General features: G+C 60.2%; 1 non-coding gene across 1 annotated transcript; it reads left to right on the top strand.

The window, feature by feature from the left end:
* Positions 1-11,069: 11,069 nt before the first annotated feature.
* LOC131860747 (5S ribosomal RNA) lies at positions 11,070-11,188 on the top strand. Its single transcript, XR_009359841.1, has one exon. It is a non-coding gene; the product is annotated as a 5S ribosomal RNA (ribosomal RNA).
* The last annotated feature ends 3,812 nt before the right edge of the window (positions 11,189-15,000 follow it).

Below are 15,000 nucleotides of genomic sequence, written 5' to 3'. Positions count from 1 at the left end.
ATGCGTCCGATACACAGATAGTTCCAAGGCGGCCGAGGAGCCTCACCGCATATCAATCGGGGTGCGAGGCGAGGGATGGGGCGGGAAGGCCCCAACGGCTAGACGGAAGAGGCTTCAGGGCCACCTCGGAATGGTCCAAGCATCGGACGCGCTTGGGGCGACTGCCAGTGCCAACCCCTTATCCCGCGATGCGTCCGATACACAGATGGTTCCAAGGCGGCCGAGGAGCCTCACCGCATAGCAATCGGGGGTGCGAGGCGAGGGATGGGGCGGGAAGGCCCCAACGGCTAGACGGAAGAGGCTTCAGGGCCGCCTAGGAATGGTCCAAGCATCGGACACGCTTGGGGCGACTACCAGTGACAGCCCCCTATCCCGCGATGCGTCCGATACGAAGATGGTTCCAAGGCGGCCGAGGAGCCTCACCGCATAGCAATCGGGGTGCGAGGTGGGGGATGCGGCGAGATGGCCCCAACGGCTAGACGGAAGAGGCCACAGGGCCGCGTCGGAATAGTCCAAGCATCGGACGCGCTTGGGGCGACTACCAGTGACAACCCCTTATCCCGCGATGCGTCCGATACGAAGATAGTTCCAAGGCGGCCGAGGAGCCTCACCGCATAGCAATCGGGGTGCGAGGTGGGGGATGCGGCGAGATGGCCCCAACGGCTAGACGGAAGAGGCTGCAGGGCCGCCTCGGAATAGTCCAAGCATCGGACGCGCTTGGGGCGACTACCAGTGACAACCCCTTATCCCGCGATGCGTCCGATACGAAGATAGTTCCAAGGCGGCCGAAGAGCCTCACCGCATAGCAATCGGGGTGCGAGGTGGGGGATGCGGCGAGATGGCCCCAACGGCTAGACGGAAGAGGCCACAGGGCCGCCTCGGAATAGTCCAAGCATCGGACGCGCTTGGGGCGACTACCAGTGACAACCCCTTATCCCGCGATGCGTCCGATACGAAGATAGTTCCCAGGCGGCCGAGGAGCCTCACCGCATAGCAATCGGGGTGCGAGGCGAGGGATGCGGCGAGATGGCCCCAAAGGCTAGACGGAAGAGGCTGCAGGGCTGCCTCGGAATAGTCCAAGCATCGGACGCGCTTGGGGCGACTACCACTGCCAACCCCTTATCCCGCGATGCGTCCGATACACAGATAGTTCCGAGGCGGCCGAGGAGGTGGGGGATGCGGCGAGATGGCCCCAACGGCTAGACGGAAGAGGCTGCAGGGCCGCCTCGGAATAGTCCAAGCATCGGACGCGCTTGGGGCGACTACCAGTGACAACCCCTTATCCCGCGATGCGTCCGATACACAGATAGTTCCGAGGCGGCCGAGGAGCCTCACCGCATAGCAATCGTGGTGCGAGGTGGGGGATGCGGCGAGATGGCCCCAACGGCTAGACGGAAGAGGCTGCAGGGCCGCCTCGGAATGGTCCAAGCATCGGACGCGCTTGGGGCGACTACCAGTGACAACCCCTTATCCCGCGACGCGTCCGATACACAGATAGTTCCGAGGCGGCCGAGGAGCCTCACAGCATAGCAATCAGGGTGCGAGGCGAGGGATGCGGCGAGAAAGCCCCAACGGCTAGAGGGAAGAGGCTTCAGGTCCGCCTCGGAATGGTCCAAGCATCGGACGCGCTTGGGGCGACTACCAGTGACAACCCCTTATCCCGCGACGCGTCCGATACACAGATAGTTCCGAGGCGGCCGAGGAGCCTCACCGCATAGAAATCGGGGTGCGAGGCGAGGGATGCGGCGAGAAGGACCCAACGGCTACACGGAAGAGGCTTCAGGGCCGCCTCGGAATGGTCCAAGCATCGGACGCGCTTGGGGCGACTACCAGTGACAACCCCTTATCCCGCGATGCGTCCGATACACAGATAGTTCCGAGGCGGCCGAGGAGCCTCACCGCATAGCAATCGGGGTGCGAGGCGAGGGATGCGGCGAGAAGGACCCAACGGCTACACGGAAGAGGCTTCGGGGCCGCCTCGGAATGGTCCAAGCATCGGACGCGCTTGGGGCGACTACCAGTGACAACCCCTTATCCCGCGACGCGTCCGATACACAGATAGTTCCAAGGCGGCCGAGGAGCCTCACCGCATAGCAATCGGGGTGCGAGGCGAGGGATGCGGCGAGAAGGACCCAACGGCTAGACGGAAGAGGCTTCGGGTCCGCCTCGGAATGGTCCAAGCATCGGACGCGCTTGGGGCGACTACCAGTGACAACCCCTTATCCCGCGACGCGTCCGATACACAGATAGTTCCAAGGCGGCCGAGGAGCCTCACCGCATAGCAATCGGGGTGCGAGGCGAGGGATGCGGCGAGAAGGACCCAACGGCTAGACGGAAGAGGCTTCGGGTCCGCCTCGGAATGGTCCAAGCATCGGACGCGCTTGGGGCGACTACCAGTGACAACCCCTTATCCCGCGACGCGTCCGATACACAGATAGTTCCAAGGCGGCCGAGGAGCCTCACCGCATAGCAATCGGGGTGCGAGGCGAGGGATGCGGCGAGAAGGACCCAACGGCTAGACGGAAGAGGCTTCGGGTCCGCCTCGGAATGGTCCAAGCATCGGACGCGCTTGGGGCGACTACCAGTGACAACCCCTTATCCCGCGACGCGTCCGATACACAGATAGTTCCGAGGCGGCCGAGGAGCCTCACCGCATAGCAATCGGGGTGCGAGGCGAAGGATGCGGCGAGAAGGACCCAACGGCTAGACGGAAGAGGCTTCGGGTCCGCCTCGGAATGGTCCAAGCATCGGACGCGCTTGGGGCGACTACCAGTGACAACCCCTTATCCCGCGACGCGTCCGATACACAGATAGTTCCAAGGCGGCCGAGGAGCCTCACCGCATAGCAATCGGGGTGCGAGGCGAGGGATGCGGCGAGAAGGACCCAACGGCTAGACGGAAGAGGCTTCAGGGCCGCCTCGGAATGGTCCAAGCATCGAACGCGCTTGGGGCGACTACCAGTGACAACCCCTTATCCCGCGACGCGTCCGATACACAGATAGTTCCGAGGCGGCCGAGGAGCCTCACCGCATAGCAATCGGGGTGCGAGGCGAGGGATGCGGCGAGAAGGACCCAACGGCTAGACGGAAGAGGCTTCAGGGCCGCCTCGGAATGGTCCAAGCATCGGACGCGCTTGGGGCGACTACCAGTGACAACCCCTTATCCCGCGACGCGTCCGATACACAGATAGTTCCGAGGCGGCCGAGGAGCCTCACCGCATAGCAATCGGGGTGCGAGGCGAGGGATGCGGCGAGAAGGACCCAACGGCTAGACGGAAGAGGCTTCAGGGCCGCCTCGGAATGGTCCAAGCATCGGACGCGCTTGGGGCGACTACCAATGACAACCCCTTATCCCGCGACGCGTCCGATACACAGATAGTTCCGAGGCGGCCGAGGAGCCTCACCGCATAGCAATCGGGGTGCGAGGCGAGGGATGCGGCGAGAAGGACCCAACGGCTAGACGGAAGAGGCTTCAGGGCCGCCTCGGAATGGTCCAAGCATCGGACGCGCTTGGGGCGACTACCAGTGACAACCCCTTATCCCGCGACGCGTCCGATACACAGATAGTTCCGAGGCGGCCGAGGAGCCTCACCGCATAGCAATCGGGGTGCGAGGCGAGGGATGCGGCGAGAAGGACCCAACGGCTAGACGGAAGAGGCTTCAGGGCCGCCTCGGAATGGTCCAAGCATCGGATGCGCTTGGGGCGACTACCGTTGCCAACCCCTTATCCCGCGATGCGTCTGATACACAGATAGTTCCGAGGCGGCCGAGGAGCCTCACCGCATAGCAATCGGGTTGCGAGGCAGATTATTGGGAAGGGAACCCCCTGGGATGCGGCTCAAGCAGTGCCCAAAGGGACTGGAATGCGGAATCACATCGAGAGACCCAAATGCTATACGAGGGCTCAAATCGAATTATCGATTTGGCCACGACATGGACGCATCGGAACGACTACCTTTGCCGAACCACTCGCAATTGCATCCATACCGAAACCAATAGACATTTCCGTTAGAGCCCTCGCATAGCATTCGGGAATCTCGCATGCCCCTCTAAATCGACCAATGCTGGCGCTCAATGAAAATCCGAGCACTACCACCGTTCGAGCGCCAGCATTGGTCGAGTTAGAGGGGCACGGGGGAGAATGCTCCAGTCAACACCTCCCCTATATAAGTTATTTGTCCGATTCTCGCACAACCGTAGTCTGCCTCGTCGAATCAAACAACGGTCCCAGATTCCGACTTCCGTTCCGTAGAGACCCAAAAGCTAGATGGAGGCTCGCAAGAAAGAGAGTCGGCGCATAGCAATCGGGTTTCTCGAACGTTTAGGGACCGAGCTCACTTGCGGATAGGGCAAAATCCGCCAAGCAACCCAAAAGCTAGACGGGGGCTCGAATCGAATCGCCTAGGCGGCCACAACAACGACGTGTTGGATCGACTACCAGTGCCAAACCATTCAGCAAGACTAGTCTGTGTCGAGGCCGGATAGAGATTCTCAGAGAGCGCCCGCATAGCATTTAGGAGACCTGCCGCGTCCCTCACACTCGACAAATGGTGGTGCACGTTTATAAATCCGAGCGATCCCAACCCTTTCAAGCACCAACATCGGTCGAGATAGAGGGGCACGGAGGGGGCTGCGTGAGACAACACAGTCCCCTATATAAGTTATTTGTCCGATTCTCACACATCCGAAGAATGGTCATCAAATCGGACAACAGCCCAAACTTCCGACTTCCGTCCCAGAAAGCCCAAGAGCTATCTAAAACGTTCATGGCCGGAACTCGATCGCGGCTATACCAGTCCGCCAAGCAACCCAAAAGCTAGACTGGAGCTCTAGTCGAATCACCTCTGTGGCCATTGCAAGGACGTGTTGGAGCGACTACCATTGCCGAACCATTCCGCAGGTCGAGTCCATACCAAGGCCGCATAGAGATTCACGATGAGCTCCTGCATAGCAATCAGGAGACTTGCCGTGTCCATCACAATCGATAAATCCTGGTGCAAGATTTTTGCATCCGAGCGCTCCAACCAGTCGAGCACCAGCATCAATCGACATAAACGGGCACGGGGGGAGGATGCTCGAGAACACTACCTCCCCTATATAAGTTATTTGTCCGATTCTCAAGCAGCCGAAGTCTGGTCATCGAATCGGGTCAAAGACCACAACTTCCGACTTTACCCACAATGCAAGTCATCGAATCGAACATCGGCCCCCGAGTCGGACTCCATGCGTATGTCAGGTCATCGGACCCAAATTCCGCCTTCCTGCGCATGGCGGGCCATCAATATCAACTCGGTCATCGGACCCAAACTCCGCCTTTTTGCGTATGGCACGCCTTCAAATCGGTCATCGGACCCAAATTCCGCCTTCCTGTGCATGGCGGGCCATCAACATCAACTCGGTCATCGGACCCAAATTCCGCCTTTCTGCGCATGGCACGCCATCAACTCGGTCATCGGACCCAAATTCCGCCTTCCTGCGCATGGCAGGTCATCGGACACAAATTCAGACCTCGCCAATATGCCTACGTATCGAATCGGTCATCGGACCCAACTTCCGACTTCATCCATACTGTAGGGTCTTTGAGGTTGGCGCGGTGCGCTCAACCCAGGGAGTCGACCCATCGAAGCATACACCTCCCCTATATAAGCTATTTGTCCGATTCCCACACCTGTGTAGTTTGCACCTCTGACCAGGACATCGACCCCAACTTCCGAACTCGACTGCAACGACGGCACCAGCGCCTTGGTGCGCACCTTGCGACGCACAGTCCCAACATTCGCCTTCCTGCACATGGCAGGTCATCGGACCCAAATTCCGACCTCGCGAGTATGCCTACATATCGAATCGGTCATCGGACCCAACTTCCGACTTCATCCATACCGTAGGGTCTTTGAGGTTGGCGCGGTGCGCTCAACCCGGGGAGTCGACCCAACGAAGCATACACCTCCCCTATATAAGCTATTTGTCCGATTCCCACACCTGTGTAGTTTGCACCTCCGATCAGGACATCGACCCCAACTTCCGAACTCGCCTCCAACGACCGAACCAGCGCCTTGGTGCGCACCTTGCAACGCACAGTGCCAACATTCGCCTTCCTGCACGTGGCAGGTCATCGGACCCAAATTCCGACCTCGCGAGTATGCCTACATATCGAATCGGTCATCGGACCCAACTTCCGACTTCATCCATACCGTAGGGTCTTTGAGGTTGGCGCGGTGCGCTCAACCCGGGGAGTCGACCCAACGAAGCATACACCTCCCCTATATAAGCTATTTGTCCGATTCCCACACCTGTGTAGCTTGCACCTCCGATCAGGACATCGACCCCAACTTCCGAACTCGACTAAAAAGACCGCACCAGCGCCTTGGTGTGCACCTTGCAACGCACAGTGCCAACATTCGCCTTCCTGCACATGGCAGGTCATCGGACCCAAATTCCGACCTCATGAGCATACCTACTAATCGAATCGGTCATCGGACCCAACTTCCGACTTCATCCATACCGTAGGGTCTTTGAGGTTGGCGCGGTGCGCTCAACCTGGGGAGTCGACCCATCGAAGCATACACCTCCCCTATATAAGCTATTTGTCCGATTCCGACACCTGTGTAGTTTGCACCTCCGCTCAGGACATCGACCCCAACTTCCGAACTCGCCTGCAACGACCGAACCAGCGCCTTGGTGCGCACCAAAAGTGCGCACTTTTGGAGGGCACTTTTGTGCGCTCCAAAGGTGCGCACTTTTGGAAGGCACTTTTCTGCGCTCCAAAGGTGCGCACTTTTGGAGGGCACTTTTTGGAGGGCACTTTTCTGCGCTCCAAAGGTGCGCACTTTTGGAGGGCACTTTTTGGAGGGCACTTTTCTGCGCTCCAAAGGTGCGCACTTTTGGAGGGCACTTTTTGGAGGGCACTTTTCTGCGCTCCAAAGGTGCGCACTTTTGGAGGGCACTTTTTGGAGGGCACTTTTCTGCGCTCCAAAGGTGCGCACTTTTGGAGGGCACTTTTTGGAGGGCACTTTTCTGCGCTCCAAAGGTGCGCACTTTTGGAGGGCACTTTTTGGAGGGCACTTTTCTGCGCTCCAAAGGTGCGCACTTTTGGAGGGCACTTTTTGGAGGGCACTTTTCTGCGCTCCAAAGGTGCGCACTTTTGGAGGGCACTTTTTGGAGGGCACTTTTCTGCGCTCCAAAGGTGCGCACTTTTGGAGGGCACTTTTTGGAGGGCACTTTTCTGCGCTCCAAAGGTGCGCACTTTTGGAGGGCACTTTTTGGAGGGCACTTTTCTGCGCTCCAAAGGTGCGCACTTTTGGAGGGCACTTTTTGGAGGGCACTTTTCTGCGCTCCAAAGGTGCGCACTTTTGGAGGGCACTTTTTGGAGGGCACTTTTCTGCACTCCAAAGGTGCGCACTTTTGGAGGGCACTTTTTGGAGGGCACTTTTGTGCGCTCCAAAGGTGCGCACTTTTGGAGGGCACTTTTGTGCACTCCAAAGGTGCGCACTTTTGGAGGGCACTTTTCCTGCGCTCCAAAGGTGCACACCTAGGTGAGCACCTTCGACCACACCTTGTAGCACACCAAACTCTGACTTTCGACTTCATCCGCAATGCAGGGTCTTTGAGGTTGGCGCAATGCGCACAACCAGGGGAGTCGACCCATCAAACCCAACACCTCCCCTATATAAGCTATTTGTCTGATTCTCATACATGCGTAGCCTGCAGGAGCAATTAGGACATCGACCCCAACTTTCGGCTTCTAAACGAAAACAAGGTCTTTGAGGTTGGTGTAATGCGAACAACTAGGGGAGTCAACCCATCAAACCCAACACCTCCCCTATATAAGCTATTTGTCTGATTCTCATACATGTGTAGTCTACAGGAGCAATTAGGACATCGACCCCAACTTTTGACTTCTTAACGAAAACAAGGTCTTTGAGGTTGACGTAATGCGCACAACCAGGGGAGTTGACCCATCAAACCCAACACCTCCCCTATATAAGGTATTTGTCTGATTCTCATACATGTGTAGCCTGCAACAACGATTAGGACATCCACCCCAACTTCTGAATTCGTCTGCGTTGACCGCACCAAAGGTGCACGCCTTGGTGCTCACCAAAATCCGACTTCCGACTTCTTCTGCTATGCGGGGTCTTTGAGGTTGGCGCAGTGCGCACAACCAGGGGAGTCAACCCATCGAATGCAACACCTCCCCTATATAAGCTATTTGTCTGATTCTCATACATGCGTAGACTGCAGCAATGATTAGGACATCCACCCCAACTTTTGACTTCTTAAACAAGACAGGGTCTTTGAAGTTGGTGCAGTGCACACAACCAGGGGAGTCGACCCATCAAACGCAACACCTCCCCTATATAAAGCTATTTGTCCGATTCTCATACGTGTAGTCTGCAGCAGCGATTAGGACATCGACCCCAACTTCCGAATTCGTTTGCATTGACCGCACCAAAGGTGCACGCCTTGGTGTGCACCCTGGAGTGCACTTTGGTGCTCACCTCGGTGCACACTTTGGTGTGCACCTCGGTGTGCACCAAAGGTGCGCACCTTGGAGCGCACCAAAGGTGTACACTTTGGAGCGCACCACATAGGGTCTTTGAGAGGTTGGCGCAGTGCGCACACCAAGGTGGGTGTTGAGGTGCGTGCCGAGGTGGGTGGGTGCTAGGGTGCGCTCCATGGTGGGTGCCAGGGTGGGTGCGTGCTAGGGTGGATTCCAAAGAGGGTCATAGGGTGGGTGCCAAGGTGGGTTGGTGATATAGTGGGTTCAAAGGTGGGTACTAGGGTGGGTTCCAAGGTGGGTCACAAGTTGGGTGCCAGGATGCGTGGGTGTTAGGTTGGGTGCCAAGGTGGGCTCCTGCGTGGGTGGGTGCTAGGGTGGGTTTCAAGGTGGACGCGAGGGCGGGTGCCAAGGTGGGTAACAAGTTGGGTGTTAGGATGGGTGAGTGCTAGAGTGGGTGCCAAGGTGGGTGGGTGCTAAGGTGGATGCCAAGGTGGTTCACAGGGTGGGTGGGTTCTAGGGTGAGTTCCAAGGTGGGTCACAGGTTCAGTGCTAGGGTGGGTGTCAAGGCGGGTGTCGAGGTGCCTGGGTGCTAGGGTGTGGATGCCAATGTGGGTCATAGGGTGGGTACTAGGGTGGGCTGCAATGTGGGTGCCAAGGTGGGTAACATGCTCGGTGGGTTCTAAATTGGGTGCCAGGGTGGGTGTGCACCCACCTTGCCCGAGGTGGGTGCCAAGGTGCCAGTGTGGGTGGGTGCTAAGGTGGATGCCAAGGTGGGTGAGAAGGTGGGTGATAGGTTGAGTGGTAGGATGGGTGGGTGCCAAGATGGGTCACAGGGTGGGTGCAAGGGTGGGTAGGTGCTAGGGTTGGTGTCAGGGTGGGTGGGTGCTAGGTTGGGTTCCAAGGTGGGTGCGAGGGTGAGTGTCAAGGTGGGTCACAGGTTAGGTGCTAGGATGGGTGAGTGCTAGGGTGCAAAGGTGCCAGGGTGGGTGCTAGGATGGGTCGATGCTAGGGTGAGTGGCAAGGTGGGTCCACAAGTGTCAAGGTGGGTGCCGAGGTGGGTGCCAAGTCGGCGACTGCTATGGTGGATGCCAAGGTGGGTCACGGGGTGGGTGCCAAGTTGCTAGGTTGGGTTCCAAGGTGGGTGCCAACGTGGGTGCTAGGGTGCGTGGGTTAAAGGGTGTGTCACAACGTGGGTGCCAGGATGGGTGCGCACCCACACTGGCCAAGACGGGTGCGGGTGCAAGGTTGGGTTCCAAGCCCGGTCACAGGCTGGGTGCTAGGATGGGTGGGTGCCAAGGTGGGCACCAGGGTGGGTGCACCCACCCTGGCCAAGGTGGGTCATGGGGTGGGTCCTAGGGTGGGTAACGGGGTGGGTACTAAGGTGCGTGCCAAGGTGGGTCATAGGGTGGGTGCCAAGGTGGGCACCAGGGTGGGTGTGCACCAACCCTAGCCAGGGTAGGTCACGGGGTGGTTGTCGGGGTGGGCGTCAAGGAGCCAAGGTGGGTGGCAAGTAGCCAAGTTGCGTGCCAAGGTGGGTGTCGGGGTGGGTGCCAAGGATCCAAGGTGGGTGCCAAGGAACCAAGGTGGGTGTCTGGGTGGGTGCCGAGGTGGGAGCCAGGGTGGGTCCCAAGGTGAGTGCAAAGGTGGGTGCCAGGGTCAAGGTGAGTGCCAATGTGGGTTCCAAGGTGCCAGGGTCAGGGTGAGTGCCAATGTGGGTTCAAAGGTGCTAAGTTGGGTGCGAGGTTGGGTGCGAGGGTGGGTGGGTGCCAAGGTGTGCTAGGTGGAAGCCCGGGTGGGTCGGCATCCCATGGGTGTCGAGTTGGGTGCCTGATGGGTGCTTCTTGTCAAGTTTTAGTCGTCGGGACTCATTTCGAGCCTTAGAGGTCGTTTCTTGTCCGGTTGCCCTGTCTTCGACCTGGGAACCCAATTTTGGTCCTCGGGTCCCATTTTTTTTTGTCTCGCATCCCACTTTTGGCCTGTGGCCTTTTCGGGGTCGATTCTCGTTTTGGGCATTAGAGCATGTTTCTTCTCCTAAAACCCAATATTTGTTTATTAAGTCTCGGAACACATTTTTGTTCTCGTGGACCCATCATGGGTCTTGGAACGCATTTGTGGTCCTTGGGTCCCATTTTGCATCCCGAAACTTGTGTTTTGGTGCTTGATCCCTATTTTGGGTGCCCACCTTGCACCAAGTGCGCACCCGGGGCAAACCGAGCGCCTTGGTGCACCGGGGCAAGATCGAGCGTGCACCCGAGGCGCCCCGAACATGCACCAAGGTGCACTCGGCCCACATGTGAGCGCAGGTCGTTGCGCCCGAGGTGGTGTGTGGGCACCGCGTTGCAGACGGGACACTGCACGCACACGACGCCCCCTCCAGGTGCACGCACGTAGGCCGGGCCGGGTGCACACCCGACGCCCTAGCAAGGTGCGCGCACCCGGGCAGGGCTCACACTTGGCGAACGGGGCGCACTTCGCGAGGGAGGGTGTGCACCTCGACGGGGGTGGGTGGCCGGGGTGGATTCGCACGTGGGTCGCGGTTTGCTAAGTACACACTGCGACAAGCTCATAACGGGTGCGATCATACCAGCGTTAGTGCACCGGATCCCATCAGAACTCCGCAGTTAAGCGCGCTTGGGCCGGAGTAGTACTGGGATGGGTGACCTCCCGGGAAGTCCCGGTGTTGCACCCTTTTTTAGTTTTTCGCCGGGCGTCGCAATGCTATTTGAATAAACCTTTTGCCCGTTTGCGTTCTCGTCGGGGCCGGGCCGGGCCGGGGTGCGCTGCCCGCACTACCGCGCGCGCGGGGGCGACACCGAGCGCGCACCCGAGGCGCCCCGAGCACACAGGCCACGGTGCAACCCGGGCGTTGTGCGCGCACCCCGGTGCGCCCGAGGTGCTGCGCGCGCACCCAGGTGAAATCGGTGTGCACCTCGGCCAGTGCGCGCTCGGTCGAGTCGCGCACGTTGGCCAAGGTGCACGGTGATGTTTCTTACTCTAAGGTTCCGCACCAGACGCCCGGGACAGGTGAGCGAAGCTGGGCGGGGCCGGGTGCGCGGCCGGGGCAGGTGCACGCAGCTGGAGAGAGCTTTGGAGCACACTTCGGAGCGCACCAATGATGCGCTCCATTCAAAAGTTTCCTAAAAAGGCAAAAAAAGTTGAGATTATAGAATTTCCCACTTGAGAGATTGTAAAAAAAAAAAATTTAAAATGAAGGAAACGCGGGTGCCAAGGTGTGCGCGCCCGGGTGCGCAGCCCAGCCAAGGTGTGCGCACCAAGGCGCCCACCCTGGCGAAGGTGCACGCAAGGTGCGCACCCGAGGCAAACCGGACAATTAACCCAACTTTCGACTTCGCGCGCACCTGCGCACCTTGGAGCGCACTTCGGAGCGCTCCTTGGTGCGCACCAATCTTGGGCACCTCGGAGTGCACCATGGCGCCCACCAAGGTGCGCACCCGGGGCAAACCGAGCTCCGACTTCGTGCGCACCTTGGAGCGCACGAAAGGTGCGCACCATGGCGCCCACCAAGGTGCGCAGCCCAGCCAAGGCGTGCGCATCAAGGTGCGCACCCTGGCGAAGGTGCGCACCCGGGGCAAACCGAGCTCCGACTTCGTGCGCACCTTGGAGCGCACAAAAGGTGCGCAACCCAGCCAAGGTGTGCGCACCCCGGTCAAACCGAGCTCCGAATCGTGCGCACCAGAGGTGCACGCCATCGTGCGCACCTTGGAGCACACTTCGGAGCCCTCCTTGGTGCGCGCCGATGTTGCGCACCTCGGAGCGCACCCGGGGAAAACAATGCAATTAACCCGACTTTCGACTTCGTGGGCACCTCGGAGCGCTCTCGGGTTCGCACCTCGGAGCACACCGAGGTGCGCACCTTTGATGCGCTGCCTTCACCAATTTCCAGAAAAGGCAAGAAAACATTGAGAAGGTGTGCGCACCGAGGTGCCCACCCTGGCGAAGGTGCACGCGAGGTGCGCACCCGGGGCAAACCGGGCTCCGACTTCGTGCACGCCGCACCTTGGAGCACACTTCGGAGCGCTCCTTGGTGCGCACCAGGGCGCGCAACCCAGCCGAGGTGCCCACCCCGGCGAAGGTGCACGCGAGGTGCGCACCCGGGGCAAACCGGGCTCCGACTTCGTGCACGCCATGGTGCCCACCGCGGCGAAGGTGCACGCGAGGTGCGCACCCGGGGCAAACCGGGCTCCGACTTCGTGCACGCCGCACCTTGGAGCACACTTCGGAGCGCTCCTTGGTGCGCACCATGGTGCCCACCAGGGCGCGCAACCCCGCCGAAGGTGCACGCGAGGTGCGCACCCGGGGCAAACCGGGCTCCGACTTCGTGCACGCCGCACCTTGGAGCACACTTCGGAGCGCTCCTTGGTGCGCACCATGGTGCCCACCAGGGCGCGCAACCCCGCCGAAGGTGCACGCGAGGTGCGCACCCGGGGCAAACCGGGCTCCGACTTCGTGCACGCCATGGTGCGCACCGCGGCGAAGGTGCGCACCCGGGGCAAACCGGGCTCCGACTTCGTGCACGCCGCACCTTGGAGCACACTTCGGAGCGCTCCTTGGTGCGCACCAGGGCGCGCAACCCAGCCGAGGTGCCCACCCCGGCGAAGGTGCACGCGAGGTGCGTACCCGGGGCAAACCGGGCTCCGACTTCGTGCACGCCGCACCTTGGAGCACACTTCGGAGCGCTCCTTGGTGCGCACCATGGTGCCCACCAGGCCGCGCAACCCAGCCAAGGTGTGCGCACCAAGGTGCACGCGAGGTGCGCACCCGGGGCAAACCGGGGTCCGACTTCGTGCACGCCGCACCTTGGAGCACACATCGGGGCGCTCCCGGGTTCGCACCGGCGTTGCGCACCGTGGTGGGCACCTCGGAGCACACCAAGGTGGGCAGCGAGGTGCGCACCTTTGATGCGATGCCTTCACTAATTTCCATAAAAGGCAAAAAAAAAACGAGATTTTAAAATTTCCGTTTTGAAAGATAGTGAGAAAAAGGGAATGCTGGTGCCATCTTGAGCCCGCCCTGGTGCGCAGCCCAGCCAAGGTGTGCGCACCAAGGTGCCCACCCTGGCGAAGGTGCGCGCCCGGGCAATTAACCCAACTTCCAACTTCGCGCGCGCCAGGGTGGGAGCGCACCCAACAACCGGGCCTGGGAAGAGCCAATGCGAGAAACCCCACCAAACGCTCTGACAAAAAAAGAGGGGGCGCTCCAGTAACCCCGCTTCGGAGCGCACCCTGGGCAAACCCAGCCAAGGTGCCCACCCCGGCCAAGGTGCAGGCGAGGTGCGCACCCGGGGCAAACCGGGCTCCGACAACGTGCACGCCGCACCTTGGAGCACACTTCGTAGCGCTCCCGGGTGCGCACCTCAGAGCACACCAAGGTGGGCAGCGAGGTGCGCACCTTTGATGCGCTGCCTTCACTAATTTCCAGAAAAGGCAAAAAAAAAAGGAGATTTTAAAATTTCCGTTTTGAAAGATAGTGAAAAAAACGGAACGCGCGTGCCATCTTGAGCCCGCCCTGGTGCGCAGCCCAGGTAAGGTGCCCACCCTGGCAAAGGTGCGCACCCGGGCAATTAACCCTACTTCCGACTTCGTGCGCGCCAGGGTGGCAACCGGGCCTCGGAAGAGCCAATGCGAGAAACCCCACCAAACGCTCCGACAAAAAAAGAGGCGGCGCTCCAATAACCCCGCTTCGGAGCGCAGCCGGGGCAAACCCAGCCAAGGTGCCCACCCCGACGAAGGTGCACGCGAGGTGCGCACCCGGGGCAAACCGGGCTCCGACAACGTGCACGCAGCACCTTGGAGCACACTTCGAAGCACTCCCGGGTGCCCACCGGCGTTGCGCACCGTGGTGGGCAGCGAGGTGCGCACCTTTGATGCGCTGCCTTCACTAATTTCCAGAAAAAGGCAAAAAAAAATGAGATTTTAAAATTTCCGTTTTGAAAGATAGTGAAAAAAAAGGAACGCGGGTGCCATCTTGAGCCCGCCCTGGTGCGCAGCCCAGGCAAGGCATGCGCACCAAGGTGCCCACCCGAGGTGCACACCCGGGGCAAACCGGGCTCCGACTTCGTGCAGGCCGCACCTTGGAGCACACTTCGGAGCGCTCCTTGGTGCGCACCATGGTGCCCACCAGGGCGCGCAACCCAGCCAAGGTCTGCACACCAAGGTGCCCACCCCGGCGAAGGTGCACGCGAGGTGCGCACCCGGGGCAAACCGGGCTCCGACTTCGTGCACGCCATGGTGCCCACCGCGGCGAAGGTGCACGCGAGGTGCGCACCCGGGGCAAACCGGGCTCCGACTTCGTGCACGCCGCACCTTGGAGCACACTTCGGAGCGCTCCTTGGTGCGCACCATGGTGCCCACCAGGGCGCGCAACCCAGCCAAGGTGTGCGCACCAAGGTGCACGCGAGGTGCGCACCCGGGGCAAACCGGGGTCCGACTTCGTGCACGCCGCACCTTGGAGCACACATCGGAGCGCTCCCAGGTTCGCACC

The sequence above is a fragment of the Cryptomeria japonica genome, unplaced genomic scaffold, assembly GCF_030272615.1.
Source record: "Cryptomeria japonica unplaced genomic scaffold, Sugi_1.0 HiC_scaffold_15, whole genome shotgun sequence".
NCBI classification, from domain to species: domain Eukaryota; kingdom Viridiplantae; phylum Streptophyta; class Pinopsida; order Cupressales; family Cupressaceae; genus Cryptomeria; species Cryptomeria japonica.
This window is presented reverse-complemented; position numbering and strand designations above follow the sequence as displayed.